Source organism: Mus musculus, chromosome 2 (genome assembly GCF_000001635.26).
Source record: "Mus musculus strain C57BL/6J chromosome 2, GRCm38.p6 C57BL/6J".
Classification (NCBI taxonomy): domain Eukaryota; kingdom Metazoa; phylum Chordata; class Mammalia; order Rodentia; family Muridae; genus Mus; species Mus musculus.
Window position 1 is genome coordinate 124,379,617 of NC_000068.7, and position 21,645 is coordinate 124,401,261.

Here is a 21,645-nt window from a genome sequence, read left to right on the forward strand (position 1 = left end):
TGAGCATGTCTCTATACTCATGCAGGAGAATGGGAGTTTGCTACCCAGAGTTGTTTACCACTCTGGAGACTTATGTGCTCTATAGAAAATGCTCTTCACATCAGACTTGTCAAGACCGAATGTCAAGACCACTACTCAGATACTCTTGGGCTTCATGTGTGCAAATGTTAAAATCCATTTCACACTAGACTTACGTGGCAAGTTTTATTTGGTTCACCAAATTTCTGGCTCCCTACTTTAGTAGTCAGTCTCAGAAATGGGTAGTCCCTGCACTCCTCTCTCACAGAAGCCCATCTCTCTCTGTTCTTCTGGCACCATGAGCACTCTGGCTGCATTTAGAAGCATCCGAAGCACACTTTGGCAGCAGAAGGAACATTTTCAGTCCCTTCTTGGCAGTAGAGTTATCTTCTGCCTGGCGCCAACCTGAAAACATCCCCCATTGTGCAGTACTTTGGCATTATCTTAGCAGTAATAGCACAGAGGTACTTCCTGTGTAGTGCTATCAAACATCCCTGTTCCACCAACAGGCATTCAGGGATACTTCCTGTGTAGCACTATTAAAATTCCTGCTCCAACAGCGACAAAAGGAGGGTAATGCTGTGTTCTGTAGGAATGCTTCCCTTGCCACATCATCAGAGATTCTTTTACCAAGATGAGTACAGGATTCTTTGAAGAAGTATTTTCTTGAAAAGATCACAAAGCAACTTTAGGTCTTAGGTATTTTATTTCCAGTGCTGTTGAAATTCTTCAAAAGCATCTAACCACTGCCACCAGTTAGCTGATGAATTTAATATTCCATTCCTTTGTTAGACTCACTTGAGCCATAGAAACCTAGACTTGATAATAACAGAACCCATTGTTGTTTAAATCCTCCAATGATCTCTAAACTGAATTGCATTCAGAAAGGGAGAAAGGCCTGTGAGATGACTCAGTGGGTCAAGGTGCTTGTTGCATAAGCAAAAGTAGAAACAGAGCACTAACTTCACAAAGTTGTCTTTTGACTTCCACATGCATGCTAGGGCATACATACCCCACACACATCTTAGGAAATATGCACATATGCAATAATAATTATTATAATTTGTAAAGGAAGCAAAATATGTATTTTGTTTCCATTCTTCAATAGTTAAAAACATAAAGAAAACCACAATCTAAACTCTATTAGTCTCAGGAAAGCAGTGAATTCAAAGAACAATTTAAAAGTGCAGAACTGTGAGTCACGTGGCATGAGTAAAGCTTTGTCAGAGCTGTGTGTGTGTGTGTGTGTGTGTGTGTGTGTGTGTGTGTGTGTGTGTGTGTGTGTCTGTGTGTGTCTGTGTGTGTCTGTGTGTGTCTGTGTGTGTCTGTGTTCATTGTGCTTTGTCTTTGGCTCTTTTTCATGTTCGTTTATTTGTTTTGTACTATTCCAGTTTGATTTTATTTTAAAGATTTATTTATTTCATATATATGAGTACACTCTAGCTGTCTTCAAACACACCAGATGAGGGCATCAGATCTCATCACAGATGGTTGTGTGCCAGCATGTAGTTGCTGGGAATTGAACTCAGGACTTCTGGAAGAGCAGTCAGTGTTCTTAATTGCTGAGTCATCTCTCCAGCCCTGTCTCTTTTATCTTCTTTTATTGCATTATTATTCCATAGGTGCCTGCTTATTTTCTATCAAGAAACATAAAGGGTAGGAACTCAGATCAGAAGGAAAGAGAGGATCGGAGAGGAATCAAAAAAGCAGAAATTATAATCAGAATAGAGTATATGAAAATTTTCTATTTTTAATAAAAGAAAAATAGAAAAAATAATAAAATTACATAATTGTGATAAAAGGAGAGAAGAATGAATGTCACATGATGTCTAGTGCAATGAATCCCAAGGGTAGTTGATTGTTAAGCTTTCTTCATTAATTCATTGAAGGTTGCACTAGATGGCTATAGCATGCATCTCATACAGGATAAATACATCTTATGATAAGGCAAATGTTTATAAATTTTTATTTTAGAGAATGCTCCTATTAAAATGTATGTGGCTATAGATCTTATGCTACAGAAAATATGGATTCATCAATTTCATAATGCTATAAATGACATATGTGTATCAATGTCAGAGCATTAAGTCTATATCCACATTAGATTAGTAGGTTACATTGAATGAAATATTTTTGATTGCTTCCATGATTTTAAGGATTCTAGCCATAGTAAGTTTTTGGAGAAGTAGCTATTTTTTTTTTAAATAATGAATAAGTACAAGTTGATGATAATTAAGTAGAGTTCCAACATTCCTCCTGGCACATAAAAATAAAGGTCACCAAAGTAGGTATATAATCAAACATTCTGTAGAGCATGAAATAATGTGGATTACTCACACTGAAATCTATACTAGAAAGAGTCAGAGAAAACATAAGCCAACAGAATAATGTTAGGTTCAGCTATGATACATATCCAGCTTTCTAGAAAGATGTCAATAACTGGATCAGCTCACCCAGAATTAATGGCACATTGAGAACAGCAAAATCAGAAAGACCTAAGTAACTGAGCCTGTATCTTCTCCATGGGAGGAAGAGATAGACTCAGATGCACAGGACCACCCTGTAAGATGCCACATTTCATAAAGCCAAGGCATGTGGTACAGCTCCCCACAGGACAGCAACTCTGTAGGCTATTTCATCTTCCACAGTTAATGTAATAGAAGAAGACAATATTACTTCCCAAAAGGAACTAGGGAGATTCTGTCCACAGGGCCAACAGCCTTGCTTATTGCAAGTGTGTGTTATTGAACTGTGTTTTATAGATAATGAAAGGATAAGACAACCAGAAAACTTCTTTGAAGTGAACTTAATGAGGGAAATTGGGCAGGGTAAGAGGGTATGACTAGAAGAAGCATCCAAAGTACTTAATAAAGCCTAACTCTGCTGATGTCCCATGTCAAGGCTATGCAGAAAATGGAATTGTTTATACTTTGTGACCAGGCATAAGAACTCGTATTTGGTTAAACTACGAAGAAGTATACAAGGCAGAGTTTCACAGCTGCACTCAATGTTCCCACTAATACTTTCCATCCATGTACTGAGAGAATTTGTAATGTGTAACTAATGTCAAGAAAATAAACAGATGTGTCCCACAGGCAGGAAAAACAGTGAGAGAGCTTAGAGATTTTATGACAATAGAACTTTTGATGTTGGTTCTGTTGGTAGGAGGATATTGTAGGCCTTAAGTCTATAAAGTTGTCCTCTAATGGGTAAACTGAAGAGGCTGGTAGTCCCCCAACAGCATGCTCTGAGCGTTTTCTGGAAGATCTGGGACAACTCTGATACACCCTCTCCCACATTCTCATCATGAGCTCAAATATAAGGTTGCCAGACAGCTGGTTATGCATGAAAATTAAGAAAATGGGCTTCTCAGAGAATTTCATCTGTCATCTTGGCCTCACATGCTCCCTGCTCAAACTAGATTCTTTATCTGAGCAGAGACAGGGAAGTCAGCAGCTGTACTTGAATGAATCTTTGACCTTTGAAAAGTCTCCACAACTAAACAGTCACACTTCCAGGACAGAGAGTTTGGTCTAGCAAGCTATTCCACGGCATAGACATTACATCTATACTTCAGTTGACAACAAACCTTTGGCATGGCTTTAAAAGTCCTTCATTTCTTCTCCTCCACATGCACTGTGGTTCCCACACCCAAGGCACATACAGGATTTAACACACTACCAGTTTTAAACAAACACTTATTGGTCAAACAGTTTTCAGAAAGCCACTTTTTTTATTAGTTCTCTGAGAACTTCTAATCATGAGTTTTGATCAAAACCAGCCCTTCCCCCAACTCCTTTCGAGGACAACACTGCCCTCCATACATATACAACTTTTGTGTCTTCCTTTTTATTTATTTTTTTAACACATCAAGTCCAATTTATGTGGCCATCCAATGGCTCATGGCCCACCTCTCAGGGACCACACCCTTAACTAGAACTGACTGTTCCTCTCCCAGAACTATTAGTCAACAGTAGCTCCTCAGCTACAGATGTAACTTTGAGCCCACCTCCTCTCTCCATGTTTGGATTTGGTTTCATTCTGCAGTGGTCTTACATGTGCTGTCATAAACACCCCGATGTGAGCAAAACATTTTCCCTATGGTCATCTATTGCCTCTGACTCTTAAATCTTTCCACCCCCTTCTGTGAAATAGTCCCTGCATCTTGAGAGGAGGGGTATGATATAAATGTCCTACCTCAGGCTAAGGATGCCATAATATCATTGTCGATATTTTGATTGCTTTGGGTCTCTATGTTAACTACCATCTACTACAAAATAAGCTTCTTCCATGAGAGCTGAGAGATCCAGAAATCTATGGATCTGACTTTAGGAGTCATTGTTTTAACCTGATATCCAGTTAGCAGAAAATTAGTAAGCCATTCTCCCTGGAAGACCTGCTAAGCTACATATTCTTATTACTGACTAGAGCTAGATGCCATTGTAACTAACAGTGTCCATAGCTTGATACAATTGATTACTTGTGTCCTCTGGTAGTGTGCCTTGCCTTGCGGCTTTCGGTGTTATGAAAGCTAACCAGTAAGGATTAAGCTTCCAAGTCAACACAGGCTTGACGTCCACAAGTTCTACGACAAAAGCATATGGGTTACCCTCAGTAATAGCATTATACAATCAAGTTATGAAAAGTAACCAATATTGTTGTCAACAGCCTGTAATGTTTGAAACTACACAGAACCCCTTTAGCCAATAGCCTGAAGAGGTAACCTAATATTTCTACTGGAGCTTTTATTTCTTGTCCTGTGGTGTCTCTTATGGGCACTGGTGCCCCTTTCTAGAGAACTCCATTTGAGCTATTTTTATATTCATATATGTGTGAAGCTTCTACAGTAGTGTGTCTCCATATCATTAATGGAGGTTTTTTTTTACCTTAGTGAAGTGTTCATTATCCTTGCCTTATTCTCACATCTGCCCTACCCTTCCACACGCCACCCATTTAACTCTTCGTGTTCCATTATTACAGTTACTCCTTTATAACTTTCTCTCTCTCCTCCCTTGAAAATAACCCCATAGCCCGTCACTGATTTGCTAACCTCTGTGGGTAGAGAAAATGAAGCACACCACACATAGTTGAAGATTAAGAGCCACCTTATGACCCAGCTATATCACTCTATGTTGTGGGCACACACCCAAAGGACTCTGTATCCTACGACAGAGATACCTGATCATCCATGCTCATTGCTGGTCTAGTCACAATAACCAGGAAAGGAAAATAGCTTAGATGTCCATCAACTGATGAATGGATAATGAAAATGTGGTATGTTTACACCAAAGAATATTATCCAGCTGTTAAGAAAAATGAAATGGTGGATTTCACCCGTGAATGGGTAGAGATGGAAACCATCATTCCTAGTGAGGTAACTCAGACCTAGAAAGACAACGGGCACATGTTTTCTCCTATTTGTTGATGTTATCATGCTCCATTGGTGACATGGATCTTTTCCTCCAAATCTAGTGGAACAAAACTGAACTTAAGAACTTCAAAGTGTGACATGTATACAGGTATCACCTTTCTTGTACCACATGTCTGGGATTGTGAAACACAAATACATACAGTCCAATGGAATGTACCAAGGTTCACCATGCATTGGAGCATGAACAACCTTCCAAAAGCCACTTCCCCAAAGAACAGTAACTGTTCCTCCTTCAGTAGCCATCAACTCTGGTGGAGATCTTAGGGATCTTTAATGTCACTTTGATGATGGCTTATAATTCTTCACTGAGTACCCTTACTCGGGCCTCTGTGTACACAGCAAGCATTTCTCTGGTATTGTCTAACAGTACTGATATAGTCCATGTTGCTGATGAAGGTCACTTCCATTCCCTGTTACAAAATGCATCACCTCCCATAGTCTCCTAGTGCTTTTCCTAGTTTTCCTTCAATATTGAGCTCAGCTGGATGTGGTGTGTCCTTGGATACACAGGAATGTTTTATTTGCTTTCTTTCAGCACCAATTGCTAGTCACTTGTTTCAACACCATTTATTGGAGTGTCTCCCTTCCTTGGCTTTCTTAATATTGCGTGTCTGATACACATGCACTTGTTTCTAGCCATTCTCTGTGTTCTAGGGGTCAGTTTGTAGATTCCTATGCCAGTCATAACTGCCTCTGCTTCTCTTTTATTTCTGTCATTACTATTTCTGTTGCACAAGCAACAGACAATATTTTCTTTGCACATGGTTGAAAGACTACAGAAATATCCAGAGAAAACATGAAAGGCCCTTTCTTCCCCTTATTACTTCCCCTGCCTTTCTCCCAACTGTCAACAGTTGGAAGATGTTAATCTAGTTTCCCTTTTATGTGTTTCCATATATACATGAGGCTTTGCAACATGTGCGGTTTGGGTCCTTTATTAATATGAATGGAGTGATAGTGTACATATGATTTTCAACTTGATTTGTTACTTAACACTCCAAGACATCTTTTTAAGTCAGTGCATACAGCCTTGTCACTTGTTCTTTTAAACAACTTCATAGAATTTTATCGTGTATATGTACATGTTTGTGCATTTAAAAAAACTTTTATTTTCTCTAAGACATCTTTAAAAGACAAAAGGATGATTCATAAGCTGGTAAAGTAAGATTTGTAGAAATCCATCTAATAAAGGATTAAAATTCTGAATATATAACATTCAAGCCTATAAAAAATGCAAATGTCAAAATAAACATTGATTACTCAATCAACAGTGGAAAAAATCAAATGTATTTGCTCAAATGGCACATAAAATGATATTTCATCCATCTATATTTGTAGTGCCATTTTATAACCTTTCAGCTAGAAAAAACTATCTGAAAAATGTAATAAAATCAAGTTCTAGAGAAGATGCAGTTCAGTGAGGTCTTTCTGAAATTGCAAGTGGTGATGCATTCTGAAACAATGCCTTGGAATAACTTGACATTATCTCATAGTCTTAAGCATCCAGAGTCTCTCAGCCCTACCAATGATGCTTGCTAATGAAGGGGGAGAAATGGGTACATTTATATACCATCAGGAGCCATGGACAATCTTTTTAGCAATACAGCAACAAAATATTCTAATCTTTATACCATCCTACCAATGCTACCCTGAGAAATAAACAGGGTGTGTTTTGATAAGAGAACTGAATAAAGCTTTCTTGACCTATCCTGTACTGGGGTCTAGCAGATTATGACTATGACTACATTTGTCTTACACCACAGATGGCCCTTAGAAACACACTGTGGAATGAACAACAAGAGCTCGGAGACAGAGAGTGAACCCCCACAAACTTCACTAACAGGGAAAACTGAGTAATGGGTTCCTGATGGTTTGTTATTTTTGAACTGAATAAGATAAAGGAGGGTCGTGTATAGATGATGAATAGTAGCTTATTTTGAAGATTTGGACTGGTCAAAGTCAATTTGTATATATTTGTATACACACACAATTAGTTACTAAAGTCTGCAGAGGTAATCTCGTGCTTTATGATTCCATTTGCATAACTGGGCTTTGTCTCTCTCCCGAAGGCTTAAAGCAGCTGAAGAAAGATCCCCTGGTTAGTTCACAGACTGGTGCACTTGGCTTTTGCACTTCTCTGTGTTCTTTATTAGCTTTGTAAAAAGCTAAGTCTTGACCATAGAACTGGGGTAAGACTGCAAAATTTTAGAATCTGAGACATATAAAGTCAAGAAAATGTTAGATTCACCTTTAGCATCTGTGGCTACGGAACCCAAGGAGCTAAAGGGATCTGCAACCCTATAGGTGGAACAACATTATGAACTAACCAGTACCCCGGAGCTCTTGACTCTAGCTGCATATGTATCAAAAGATGGCCTAGTCGGCCATCACTGGAAAGAGAGGCCCATTGGACACGCAAATTTTATATGCCCCAGCACAGGGGAACGCCAGGGCCAAAAAGGGGGAGTGGGTGGGTAGGGGAGTGGGGGTGGGTTGGTATGGGGGACTTTTGGTATAGCATTGGAAATGTAAATGAGCTAAATACCTAATAAAAAATGGAAAAAAAGAAAGAAAACAGAGCATCGTCAGGAAGGAGTTATGTAAGTAACTCAGAGAAGAGTGAGAGTACTCATTAAAAAACAGGGACTGGAGAAGTGGCTCAGCTCTTAAGAGCACTGGACCTCGGTTCACTCTTTGCAGAGGACCTAGGTTCACTCCACAGTATTCCCATTATAGCTTAAAGTCACCTATAACTCCAGTCCAGGAAATCCAATGTCCTCTTCTGGTCTCCACAGGTCCCAGGCATAATATGCTGCAGAGCCATCCATGTAGACGAAACATCCATTCATGTACAATAAATATAAATCTTTTAAAAAAGGATCCACATGGAGATACCTCCAAATGACACTGAAAATCAGATTAGTCTAAATTAGCCTGAAATTAAGATGGAGGGAAACCAGATGTTTTCCATAAGTTACCACAGAAGTCCCATTATTGAACAGAATTGTCTCTCCAATTCCTGGCCAAGGGAATAAGAATTTAAAGCATGATTAACACTTCACTTCCAATCCTGCAGGAAAGGAAATGCACATTTCTGAGGCAAACATGCAAATGGTGTGCTCCAGCTCTCTAACCACCTTTAGCCAGGAACTTAAAATGTATCATTGTAATGCACTCCCTTGCCTGAGTTTTGATACTTATCAAACCAATATGCAAAGGCGTTTATTATACAAGTTATGAACCAGAATAGATTTTTTTTTGTTTCTTTTAAGATTTTTCAAATTCTAGAAACAGTTTAACCATCTTTCAATTCTGGTCTCAGAAAATTAGATTTGTATGTCACACTTCCTGTCCAAAGTTCCTGGTGAAGTAGCTTACAAAACCTGACCCCTAGGGGCACTAGGGCACAAGCACTGTTGTAACAAATCTGCTGGTCCTGAAATAGGAATAGCAGCTTGTTATATAATCTGCACACCAGGAACCCTTTAAAAGAAAGGGTCCTACATATGCAACTGAGACTCAAAATTCATCCTTGCACATACCCAGCCCCTGTGAAACAGATAAAAATCCAAGGCCTTGATTATATTTGTCCCTGAGGAATTCAGTTGTTACTTAAATTTCTTTTTTTTTTTTGTAGACCATACTCTTTTATTCAGAAACAATACACATAACCGCATTGGGAGTGTGCTTAGATGGATAGTTGGCTGAGAGAGGATAACTGGGGGAGGACAGTTCAGTTACATTTGAGCCACAGTTACTTAAATTTCTATGAGCCAACCCAAGCTCAGAATATGCCACAGTATTAACAAAAAGGATCTTTTTAATTAAGAGATTATTATTTTCATTTTATGTGCTTGCATATATGCTACATATGTACAATGTCTATAGAAGCCAAAAGAGGTCACTGGATCTGCTGGAACTGGGGTTACAGATGGTTGTAAGCTCTCATACAGGTGCTAGGAATCCAACTAGGGTCCTCTGGTGGAGCAGTTGGAACTGTTAACTGATGAGCCAACTCTCCAGTCCCCAAACATGAAATATGGGGTTTTTTTTCATATTCTTCACAATGGTGATTAAAACTTAGTTTAAGATCCATTTTAGAGCAAGTCTCTGACTATTTTGTATCTAAAGTCATCTTTGTAAGTATGTGGCTTTAAATGACAAAAATCCTATAATGTTTCATGGTTTGGATGATATGTTTTGTAGCATATACTTATTATTGAAAAAGTATCTCATTTTTCTAATTTAGTTTAGATAGATTTGATAGAATTGTCTTTTCTATGCATCCACACTTTCCTCTGATAGATCATTTAGCGATTAGCTGTGGCCCTTTAGACAGAAGTCTGATTAGTGACACAGAGACATAAGGAACTGAGGCTAATGTCTTGATTACATTGGTAGCTGCATTTGTAAGGCTCTCCCTTAACAGGGCCAAGTTTACTACATGTGAATTCATAGTACTACAATCATGACTAGACACTAAAAAAGAGACAGAGACAGCATTTTGCACACATTTTTGACATTTGTTTAGCCTCAACCTTCATTTGAATGTTGCCAGCCCTGAGCTGGAACCACAAATTCAAACACATCAAATTTCATATCACCAATGTTGGCTCACTCCAGGAGGGAGGCTTTTAGAACCAATGTCACACTGGAAGCGTGGGCAGGGGCTCCTGAGCCTCATCCCTCGCTGAGGCACAGGGGCATGGGGACATCCATGAGTGCTTCGTAAGGATGCCATTTCCTTTAGTGGTGTAGCCCCTAGCATATTGTTTATATTCCAGTAATAACCCCTGTTCATACTCATGCTAGCTCATGCTCGCAGTCCTAACTACAGGTCAGTGGGTCTAACGCCACCTCAGAGCAGCACAGAGCTTACTAAGAAGGATGTTTTCAGCAAGAGAGAAGGGAGTTTTGGGTAGAGGATGATGGGAGATGAAATGCACAAAAATTAGTTTATATACCTGTGAAGTTATCAAAAAACCAAGAAGCAAAAGCAAAGTTTATCCCAAATTTTAAAAAGTGATAAATACATCCTCACTAAAACTCAGAAGGCCATTTCCCATCATACACACACACATACATACACACACACACACACACACACACACACACACACACACACACACACCTGACTCTAGCAACAGGGATGCCATACACTTCAGTGGAGGACACAGGAGCTCAATGGGTGACAGAGGATGCTTCCTTGTGGGAGATCTGTAACATTTATAGATGTGCTATCAGAAAGGGAGAACCACTTGTAAACCTCCAAATTCTTCAATTCATATGGCATAAAGATTCCATGAGACTAAGGAAGGAAGCTACGGTGATATCTCACCTGTTTCCCTAGCATACATTTCAAAGTCAAATCAAAGATATTACTCACTTGGAAGTGCACATGGAGTGCCCACGTGCTCCCTGGACAGGCCTCTCTGTGTTTATTCCTGAGCCCATGCTACCAGCTGTCACAGTAGCTTCACTGTCAGGACCATCCCATTATTCATTGATACCCATCAAACAGGAAATAGCAGGAATTACAGAGACAGAAATGGGGCAGTTGTGATGGCTCTCACTGTTTAAATGCCATCTTACACTCTACCTTCAAATTCGATATGGAGCATGAACTCCTCCAGCCATGCAGAAAGTGTAACTCTGCATTATAGAGATCACCGCTGTCTATAAAACAGCTGAGGAAGACTCACTGAGCGAGCTGCAAATGCCCTAAACATGTTTCTAAGCAGCATTAAAGCCTCCATGAGGAATGTGTCAAAAGCTGTTGGGTACTGCAAATCGATCTTCAAAGATTTTTCTAGGCATCATAAGCATCATTTGTCAATATATAACGGAAAGAATTAACAACTATAATTTATTAACATGATAAGTTGTTAAAGGATCAGACAATATTAACTATAATTCAAAATATATAAATTCTTATATGTTTTATCTCTGCCTTGCTCATAAAATATTGGGATATACATATATATATAATCATAATGATATATAATCACATATATTCAAATGGATACACATACTTATTCCTGGATCATTCTGTATACAATAGCAGACCATTGCTCTCACTGCTAGCCCTTATACTTACATTTAATCATAAATGCCATTGTTGGAAGAATAATGTAGTTGCTTGTGGAAAAAGCATTTGGCATTAGGGTTTTGTAATAATGTTTGACTATTCCCAAGCTTTGATTACCGTTCCAATATCTCAGGGAAAGAAAATACTGTGGTCAATCAATAAAAATACTGAATTTTAAAAAGGTCAACTGCATAAGGTACTGTTTCTGATGTCTTTCCAGTTTCATGTTTAAAATCTGTTCCAAGTGGGAAAAGGCAGCACTGAAAGCAAGTCTCATGGCTGAGCACGGTTACGGGAATTTTACAAATAATAGCTATTTTTACAGTGCATCCATTCAGGGCAATGGAGATTTCCTCACTATACTTTCTTTGGAATTTTCAATTCACCAATCTTCTACTTACTGGTTTTGTTCTATCTTCCCTTGAAGCTCATGATTCACCTTGGGTAGCTCAAGGGTTCTGAGTTGACTGCTTTACCCTGCTGCCGAAGAAGAGCCCACTTCCCTCGCTAAGGGACTGGGGCAGCCCTTACATTTCAGGATAAACTTAGTCCTCTCTCCTAGCAGCTCTGTTCTGACACATTAGGACCATTCTTAGGTCTTTTCCGTAAACTGTAATTGGATGCTGCAGAATTTAGAAAAGGCAAGTGAAGAAGAAAGGTTTATTCTGGGGACTTTCGGTTTGAATGTGTAGGTTGAGGCATGGATTCGTGTGTGGGGTTTGGGGTGGTGGGCTTCTACATCTTCTTATATTCTATTGTCCTTTCTTCAAATGTACGTTAGTTTATAATTCTCTTCCCAAATAGTATAAATGAAACGATTGTATGGTTGTTTGTAAACCCTGAGCAAATGGAAGGAAAGCTACATGAAGAATGATAAATTTGAAAATCTTGGATGATAACTTTGGCTTTCCTAAGTGCCCAGGTCTCATAAATTTCTCACCTATTTAAAAGGTACCCTGAGCACCCAGGTATTGTTCAGTTTTGTATAGCTTAAAGCTCTACCTAATGCTCTTAAAAGGTTAATCAAATTTAATGAGATTGTTAAACGAATCAATAATTCTTTTATAGACCCATTTTTCACTTGGACTCCAACAGGAAATTCTCCAAGAAAGAGAGAAAGTGTGCTCACTAGGAAATGGAGCATAATAAGAACACAAGGGACTCACCTCCTTTTCTCCATTAAGCTTCATTTTTGGATTTCTGATTACTGATGCTAATGCAACCTAATGGAACACTGGAAACAATTTATTATGCTCACAGATTCAATATGGTCTCTAGCTGGGCAAAACCTAAGCAGTCCAGTGATCTCTGTGATTTCCATCATTAGTCGTGTGCCATGTTTAACCCTGTACAGTACTGATTCAATGTATACAGGTGACACCCAATCACTGGAAATTAGATTTTTAACAGATCTGCCAGTTTTATGCCCCTAAAATCCTCTTTAGCATCCCAAAGACCTACCATCATTGTCTCATGTCCTTAGAGACTTCACGGCCAAACTCTATAGACTGTAGGATAGATTCACTCTCCTTTCTAAGTTCAGTGCTGACATCTTGGTATTGACCTCTAGGAATAGCACTTCTGTCTCCTTCAATCACGTCTCTACTTCAGGGGTCCTAATTCACCTCCAAGAGCACTATTTTACTATTCACCCAATCTGGACTGCATATCTTTCTAGTTTGTTGTACTGAGGTCCCATCCTCCAATTCTCTTACTTTCTGGACTCCCTGCCAAGGGCATGGAACATCCTAATCAGCATAACAATTTCTTACTGACTCACTCACTCTATCCTCCCACCTACCTCTTTTCTGAAACAGCTTTGGGTGCTATGGCTTCTTATACTTGGCCCAACATAACACCACCGTAGGCCCTCAGATTACTACTGGTAGGCGATAGCCAAACTCTCAACGATGACTTTAGATACTCTGTTGTCTTGCAGTCCTAGCAATACAGATGGTACCTTCCTAACCACTTGCTTCCATCATGAGGGAGAAGTATTCCTATTTATTGTCATCATACATTCAGATTTTTTTGTTTGTTCTGTCCATTCCATTTCCTGCTTTCTCTTAATCTCTAGATCCATAAAACATACCTTACCTTTGCATTTCAATAAAATTCTATGCTCTACACACATAGTGGAAAGTAGGGAGAGAGGCAGGAAGGAAGAGCAACTCCTTTGGTCATCTGTCAATCATTGTTTTATGTTCATTTGTGTTTCCTATTGACGTTAATATTTAGTTAATTTTGAAATTCTCTTTTCTGAATAATTCTCTTTTTGACTGTGCTCCCTAACCAAATTTCTCTCTAATCACACTTTTGTTTATGTCAAATCTCTCTCCATAGTTATTGCTTGTGTATTTATATATAGACTTTACAAGTTTTTTTATATAGTTTATAGTTTCATAGTTTTATAGTTTCTTTATAAGGCCCTAGGATTCCATTCTCAGTACATCCTGGAAGAATCTGTGGTAGTATTTCCAGAATGCCCATCAATGAGTCTGAAGGCAAATCTGTCTTCCAATCTAGCTTCCACTCTCACTGTGATCTTCTCATTCTGTTACCTGCCACACTATGCACTTGAGTAACTGTTATTGAAGACTTGGAATTACCTAGTTTGTTATCTCCATTGAGATAGACAATACTTTGGTCCTTTTTATCTTGTGGTTAGTTTCCATTTGGTTTGTTTTCTGTAGATTTTTGTCTTCATCCTTTTAATGCAATGAATCATGTGCTTGTATCAAGCCTGGTAGATATTCCATAGTAATCACCTCACAATGTATCTCCCCATGATTTTCTATCCCTTTGTGTATAGCATCAGTTTGGTATGTAAAGCATAGCTTCAATATGATTAAAATAACCAGTGATTCCCTTACCAGCTGTCAACCTAAACCCAATGCCAAAACATGGCAAGCACTGTCTGTGATTTAGTTCATCATGTTTTAACAACCTTCCTTCGGACACTTTCATAGTAAGAGCATTGCTGCCAAGGAAGCAAAATGAGTCATCCAGTGGTTCTTTAGAGTCACCTTTCCAGGGTCCTAATACTGGCAATGGGAAAGGTAATCTGTTAGAGCCGGGCGTGGTGGCACACGCCTTTAATCCCAGCACTGGGGAGGCAGAGGCAGGCGGATTTCTGAAGTAGAGGCCAGCCTGGTCTACAAAGTGAGTTCCAGGACAGCCAGGGCTACACAGAGAAACCCAGTCTTGAAAAATCGAGAAACAAAAAAAAAAAAAAAAAAAAAAAGCAAAGCAAAGCAAAACAAAACAAAACAAACAAATAAACAAACATCTATTTTACTCTAATGTACAGAGGCCTCTAACACTTTACAGTTCATATCCCCTTTATATCTCTTTTCAATATTGGTAAATACATCAGATAATGAACTCCTTATCAGAAGGCTGCCAGGAAGGGTATCTGGGTATGAGAACAGAAGACCTCCTCAGGAACATATTGGAAGGAAGTATTCCAGGAGGCCAACTCCCACTGATTTTATAGTAACCCAAATTATTTAGAAAATAATTTTGTCAGTTAATGCTAATAAGACTGTCTCTGCCTCTGTTACCACAAATTGTGAAAACAAACCAGTTTTCACAAGTTCTGAAAGATAGATTTATCAAGGATTAATTCAAAGTGTATGTTATAAATTATGGGAAAGATTTTCTTTAGGGGCCTTGATGATTACTACAAGAAGTTCAATATTATTCTCCTTGAGAGTTCCTGAAAGTCAAGAAGCTTTCATGACTACACCAGGAGAGAAAAGGTAGTGACAGAGAAGAGAGTTGCCTCAGGTCTAAGCCAGAAACTCCAGGTAAATTTGTAGTCACTCTGCCACTGACGTTGTCAACTATTTGACCATTCTGTAGCATTTTGTTAAAAATGAACTTTATTTCATGGCAGTTAAGGATATTAATAATTATGGAGGAACATTAATAATTACATCAATTATCATAGTTGTAATTTTCTACCTACACGATGTGCATTCTTCTCATCCCTTTTGTTGTATTATTTTAAATTTAGAAACTAACTTTCATGAGATATTATATATTACTTGTATCTTTCAAATAAGATGAAAGGCCATGAATAATGAGTATTGTGAAACTTGGTCAAGCTTAAACAAGACACACACATAAACACACTAAATCAATTGATCAATGAAAAAAAGCAAAATAATCATAATCTATATATTATGAGGCCAGTATTTAAAATACAAAATATTGTAATATCAGTAAACATTTTTTGATACTTTTGCTATGAATTATAGTTTGTTGTAATAATATATATTAACCTTATTTATAGATCAGAAAATACAAACACATGATGCAATTAATATTTGTATGAGATAAATTTGTGTGTTTTTTGCCATTCCTTAGCTCATCTGTCCCTTTCCCAGACCCATCTGCCCAGTCTCTGGTTCCTTCTTCCAGACTCTTCCAGGTTCCTACCACTTATCTGAAAAGCAATTCTTAAATTAGTGACAAAATGAAGCACTCAGATCATTACATAAAAAATTCTCAATGTGCTGTTTATACAAGTTTTCCCCCTCCCCAGTTAAAATCACACATGGCTTTCTCTCTCTCTCTCTCTCTCTCTAATACTCTGCTTTTACTTTCCTAAAATTGTTATTCTCTAAGATGATATTTATATTTCTGGGTCTATAAGTAAGGTAAATATATATTGGAATGGACATCAGAGTGATACATTAACTCTTAACATTAAATTTAAATAAAAATATTTTGTTTTAAAAGATAACTAGCTTATTATCATAACAAATTAAAATTCATAACAATTAAAATGTTTTATTGATGTTATAATATTTTAAATTTTAATTATTGCCTTTATGAAATATAGCTTAAGATCATTTTGCATTGATTCATCAATTGATTAATTTAGAACGTGTGTGTGTGTGTGTGTGTGTGTGTGTGTGTGTGTGTGTGAGTGTGTGTGTGTGTGTGTGTGTGTGTGTGTGTGTGTGTGCACATGTGCATGCCGTGGCCTATGAATGGGAATCAGAGGACAACTTCCAATAGTCAATTCTCTCCTTCAACCTTGTGGGTTCTTGAGGTCAAACTCAGGTCATCAGATTTGGTGCAAGCACCTTTACTGACTGATCCATCTCACCAGCCCTGGATTAAGATTATTTTAATATTTTCATTTGCATCATTTTAAGTAATATATTTCTCATAATTATATACTTGTGCAACTTGGTATTCATCTAAAGCTATAAAATATGTGTATAAACTATGTATATAATTAAATGTATAATCTCATGGTTATATCCTTGTGGAACTTGGTGTTCATCTAGTTCTATAAGTTGCTTATAGAACTTGTGATGGATATGTTTATTTAAATAAAAAGTTGGAGCCATGTCCAGAAGACATATACTGTAGTTCTAATGCTTTTTGGGATAAATTGTGTTTTGTGGCCTGTTATTTACCCCCTCCATAAAGTATCAAGCTCACAGACAGTAATATGCAAGTGATTATCCCCATATTTTTTCAGTTTCCAGTGAATAAAGTCAGTATGAACAGTCCTACCCACAGAAGTTCTTGGGGGTCAGTGAGGCTATTTAGGGATAGCAACCAATCAACGGTAATCACACACACCCATGAGATCCCTGGTACAAGAGTGCTGAGCATCCAGGTTATTGGGACATCTCCTTCATTGTCAGACTCAGAGGAAGCCAGTGGAGTCTTGTGCAGAATGATCTTCTGATGAACACAAGATGGTCTTTTCTGTTTAGCAGCCACTCTGCTCTTGCAAAAGTTCTCCTTGCTTAACACATACTTTGTACGTGGTGAGTCATGCAAAGCCTGACTCCACCCATGACAGCGATAATTCTGTCTGTAGATAGTCAGCACACGCCATCAAATGTAATCAGGCAGCTAAATTATCAATGGGGAAATATAAAGATACCAACATCTGCTGGCAATTCCTAAATTGCATGTTTCTGTGTCCAGTGATTGAGACTTTACTGTGTGCATTTATATAATTTACAATAATTTAGTCTATGATGCAATAACTGTGTATCAATTTATTCCATACTTATATCAATGATAAAATTGAAACTATTGTATACACATTTATTAAAATTGACAGCATCATAGTCTCATCTCCATTGCTTTCAAATACTCTGTATTCTGTGATTAGAGCTATTGTTGCTTGGCCCATGCTGGGACCATGGTAAGCCGAGTTCTAACATGATTATTATAACATGGACCTAAAAGCCTGATAACATATCAGATCTGTTCTTTTCCTACACCTACTTTTTCTAGAGTCAGGGAGTTCAGGTTTACACTTAGAAAGGTGAGTTTGCCGACACTCCCTTATGGATGGCCTATAGAACTGAGAGACTTGCCCATTGCGAAATACTCCTTTAACGCTGTAAAACAGTTCTTATACCTCAGTTCCTTCTCTTGTGAGATCATTTTATAAAAGTAACTGTGATTCACTCATGACATAAGATTGCCACTAAGCAATATGAATAATCGTGGTCTGAGTATCAGTAGACAAGGCACTGCAGAGTATGGAAATAGGATCAACACCTGGGGAAACAGAGGCATAAGACTCTGGAGAGGGGAGGGCAGTCACAAGGGAAAGTCACAAGAAGGGGAGGGAAAACAGAGTCACAAGCAGGGGAGGAAAACAGAGTCACAAGGGGGTGGGAAGAGTCACAAATGTATAGAGGAGTCTCTTCCTCTGCTCAGTAGTTGTGGCTCTTAGGATTCCGAGCTTGTGGTAGAATAGTACTAACAAGAGACTTTCCAGCTATGAGGCTTGTTTTGAAAGGAGAAATTCCCACTTTGTTGTTAAGAGTTTTGCCACATGAAACCAAAGACAGGTTTCTTCGATATCTTGGGGAAGAGATCGCTCCATGTTTAAGTGTGACATGTAGTGTCTAGTTCAGAAACTAGATTTGTAACAGCACTTGGTTAATACGTACCATCAAACATCTCCCTTTGCCTGGTAGGCAAGTTGGCAGAAGATGCTAGAAATTACCAGTATTAATAGCTATGCTGGTCATCTAAGGCCAAGAAGCCCACCCTGAGTTATTTAATAAACATCACTTACATTAATAGACAGAGCATAGAGCAAGCTGTCCATAAAACCCCAAATTACCAAGCATTAAAAATGTTAGTACCACCTACTGGTTGGAGGCCTCTTCCTGTTGCTTTACCATAAGTTGTGTTTGCATCCTTTTCTTCAAAAGCAATTAGGCATCTGGCCTCTAGACCTACCTCTTCATTATTGCATTGCCTTCTTGGTTATCAATTATTTTGCTCCAGAAAACAGAAGGTAATTTTGTCTTTAGCTAGCTGAACACAGAAAAGAATAAAGAAAACACCTCCTTGCATTTTTTCGGTATTTACATCCACGCTAAAAACAATTTCAGCATTTAGCCCAAGAGACAGATGAAATAATGAGCCTAGTGAGTCTGTGCTGTGCACATATTTCAGCAGTGACCGTAAAAAGACATAGCACTTATCATATTCCGCTCCATTCCCAAAATACGATTTTTGACAGGAGACAAATTAGATCATCACATTGTATAGTGATGGGACCCATCTCTCTACAAGGGTTTGATTAAATGCCTTTGACCCGTGTCATTGACCACAGGCAGGAGACAGAGTGCATAAACCTAGTGTTTTTGAAGAACTCCATGGCAAGTGGGTTTCTCTGGGAATCTAGAATTCAGATGCAGGTTCTCTGGTCTTTGTTTTCATGGACTGCTAGGAAAGGGGCTTCCAGAGGTAAGGCACAAAGAAAGATGCTGCCCTTTCACCTCTGGCCTGCAGTGGAGATGAAAAGAATCATATGGAACAAAAATATTAAAAGCTATGCAGTAATTGGTAAGGCCTGTGACCCGAACTATGTGGCTGTGACAGGAACAGGTCACACCATCTTTGAAAGGTTAGCCTCTTCTACCTCCGTAAATGAAAACAAATCCCCAGACTATTTCCTGTCATAGAAATGCTCACTGGGACGTGAAATGTATCTTGACGCTACCTTCATGTACCAACACTGTTCTGCCTGCTACCATCCCTGCATCCTGTGACCCTCACCTTAGATCCACAAAACATCCCACCTGAGAGTGAGAACTATTTGTCTCAGGTGGAAGTCAATCTCACCGTGATTTCCTTGGACGGACCAATGAGACTGGGAAAGATTATGACACTTTGGTCTCCTTCGACCACCCAGTTTCATCTTTGTTTAAAGCCTAGAGCGCTTTGTGTTTTTGCCATGACATTTGATGTAAAATATCAGTAATTACATTGGTTTGTGTTTTGATAGACAAGAGATGTCAAGTACGGTTTCCTGCTTTGAGTAGTATCTATATATTTTGAGTAATATAATACAAAAGTCTGCATCAGCCAGAGTTTTAAAATCTCAAATTACATTTTGGACATCTTGGGGAAGAGTAGCTTTCATTATGAACAAAGATGGAATTCTAATGTTCTCTGCTATTACATCTATTATGAGAGAAATGGTTTTTTCTGTGTTGATTTTCCTTGAAGTAAACCCGCACCTTGGTCACTATTCATCATGCTGACTTTTAATTCCAAGTCTAAGCTGCACTTTACCAGGTAGAGAAAGAAAGTGATTTAGGCTCCAGCAGATCCCTGGACATCTGCTGCTCCTGGAGAGACTCCAAAGTCACCTGGGTGAGCTCAGGGAAGGAGGAAGGGCTTTACGGTAGCCAGCTGCCCTGTGCTAGAGCACCATAAATGACCAAGTTGCAGTCCCTGGGTCTTTAGTATGGGGATTGTAATCAATACAGAATTTCCATGAAGATAAGTGTGCCCTGTAAAACTCCTACCCACTACTAAATGCCTAATGAATGTTAGCAAGTAGCTTATGGATGAGGATGAATACAAGATTGTCTTACTATCCCTATGACACCATATGCCAAAGTCAGAGTACCAACCATCAGTCTAAGAATGCAGATCCTGGAAGTTCTATCATGTATTCAGACCAAGTGCTAGATGTTAGAAACTGGTGACATGGGCCCAGATATGGGAAGTCATACCTTCTAAAGTCTAAATGTTTACATTAGAAACATCTCCTCTCTATCTTTTAAATGTGTGGACAGAATACTGTTGGAAAGTCAGGCCTTCTGCAGAGCAGCTGTCTCATGAAAGGAACCTCCATATGAGACACCCAAACTACACTCCCTACAACTTGTGCCTTTGTCATGAGCCATGCTGCTAAAAATGCGTGAGTACCCTAAGAATTCTCTTACTCTTTCCACACTTTACAACTTTTATAGAACTGGCAGCATAGAGGAGCAATGGTGGACCTAGAGAGATGGGGCAATGTGCCCACAGTCAGGGGTTAGTTGCTAAAGAAGCCACAACTAGAGCCCAGGTCTCCTGAATCTCAGTGTTTGGTTTCTCCAACACATTGCCCTGCTCTTCTCAGGATCATAGAGAAAAGCAAAGGTTTGACCCATCTGTCTAATGCAGAACATTTAGTGGGTAGAGTAAGAAGATACTGTTAAGGTTTTGTTAGTAGTAGAAGGCTTTACAAGGATATCTGTCAAATGTTCATGCATCAAATTATGTTCTTTCTAGCACTGAGATTTTTATATATTGAGCACAGGAAATGTTTAACTCTGAACTAATGCAGACACTGTGTGAAATGAGAAATGATTGTTGAAAAGCTTCCCAAACTGTCAGAGCTTCAGAAGTCTCCTCTGAAGACTTTGAAAGCCACCCCTGTTCTTGGCATTACCATGCATACTCATCTAAAATGATGTCAACTGCTGATCCACTGAGAGTCTGTTCTGCCCCTGTTAAATTTCTCAGGTGATTTAAAAGGCCAGTAATGACTTTTCTTAGGGTAAAGGTCTGTTGATAAAGCACTAACTTCAGTGCTCGCCTGAACTGAGTCTTTATGATTTGGTCATAGGGTGTTCTTCTCCAACACCAGCACAAGATGGCCCTCGTTGTTATCTCAGCTTTATCATCAAGGAGAAAGAGACTTAGAGAGGTCCAGTAACCTAACCAGGCATCAAATTAATAAGTGACAGAACTGTGTCTTACCCTCAGGCTGTTAACCTCTACCCCCTAGTGCTTCACGCTCAGATCGAAGGACATATATGTCTGACCT

General features: G+C 38.8%; 1 protein-coding gene across 9 annotated transcripts in view; it reads left to right on the top strand.

The window, feature by feature from the left end:
- Window positions 1-21,645, top strand: part of Sema6d (sema domain, transmembrane domain (TM), and cytoplasmic domain, (semaphorin) 6D) — a 577,847-nt gene that overhangs the window by 289,674 nt on the left and 266,528 nt on the right. Inside the window, exon 4 of one of the 9 annotated variants that reach the window (NM_001290997.1) lies at window positions 20,627-20,749. The exons of the other annotated variants lie outside the window; for them this stretch is intronic. The gene's annotated coding sequence lies outside the window, so the exon portion shown is untranslated. The remainder of the gene's footprint in view (window positions 1-20,626; window positions 20,750-21,645) is intronic. 9 annotated transcript variants of the gene reach the window in all.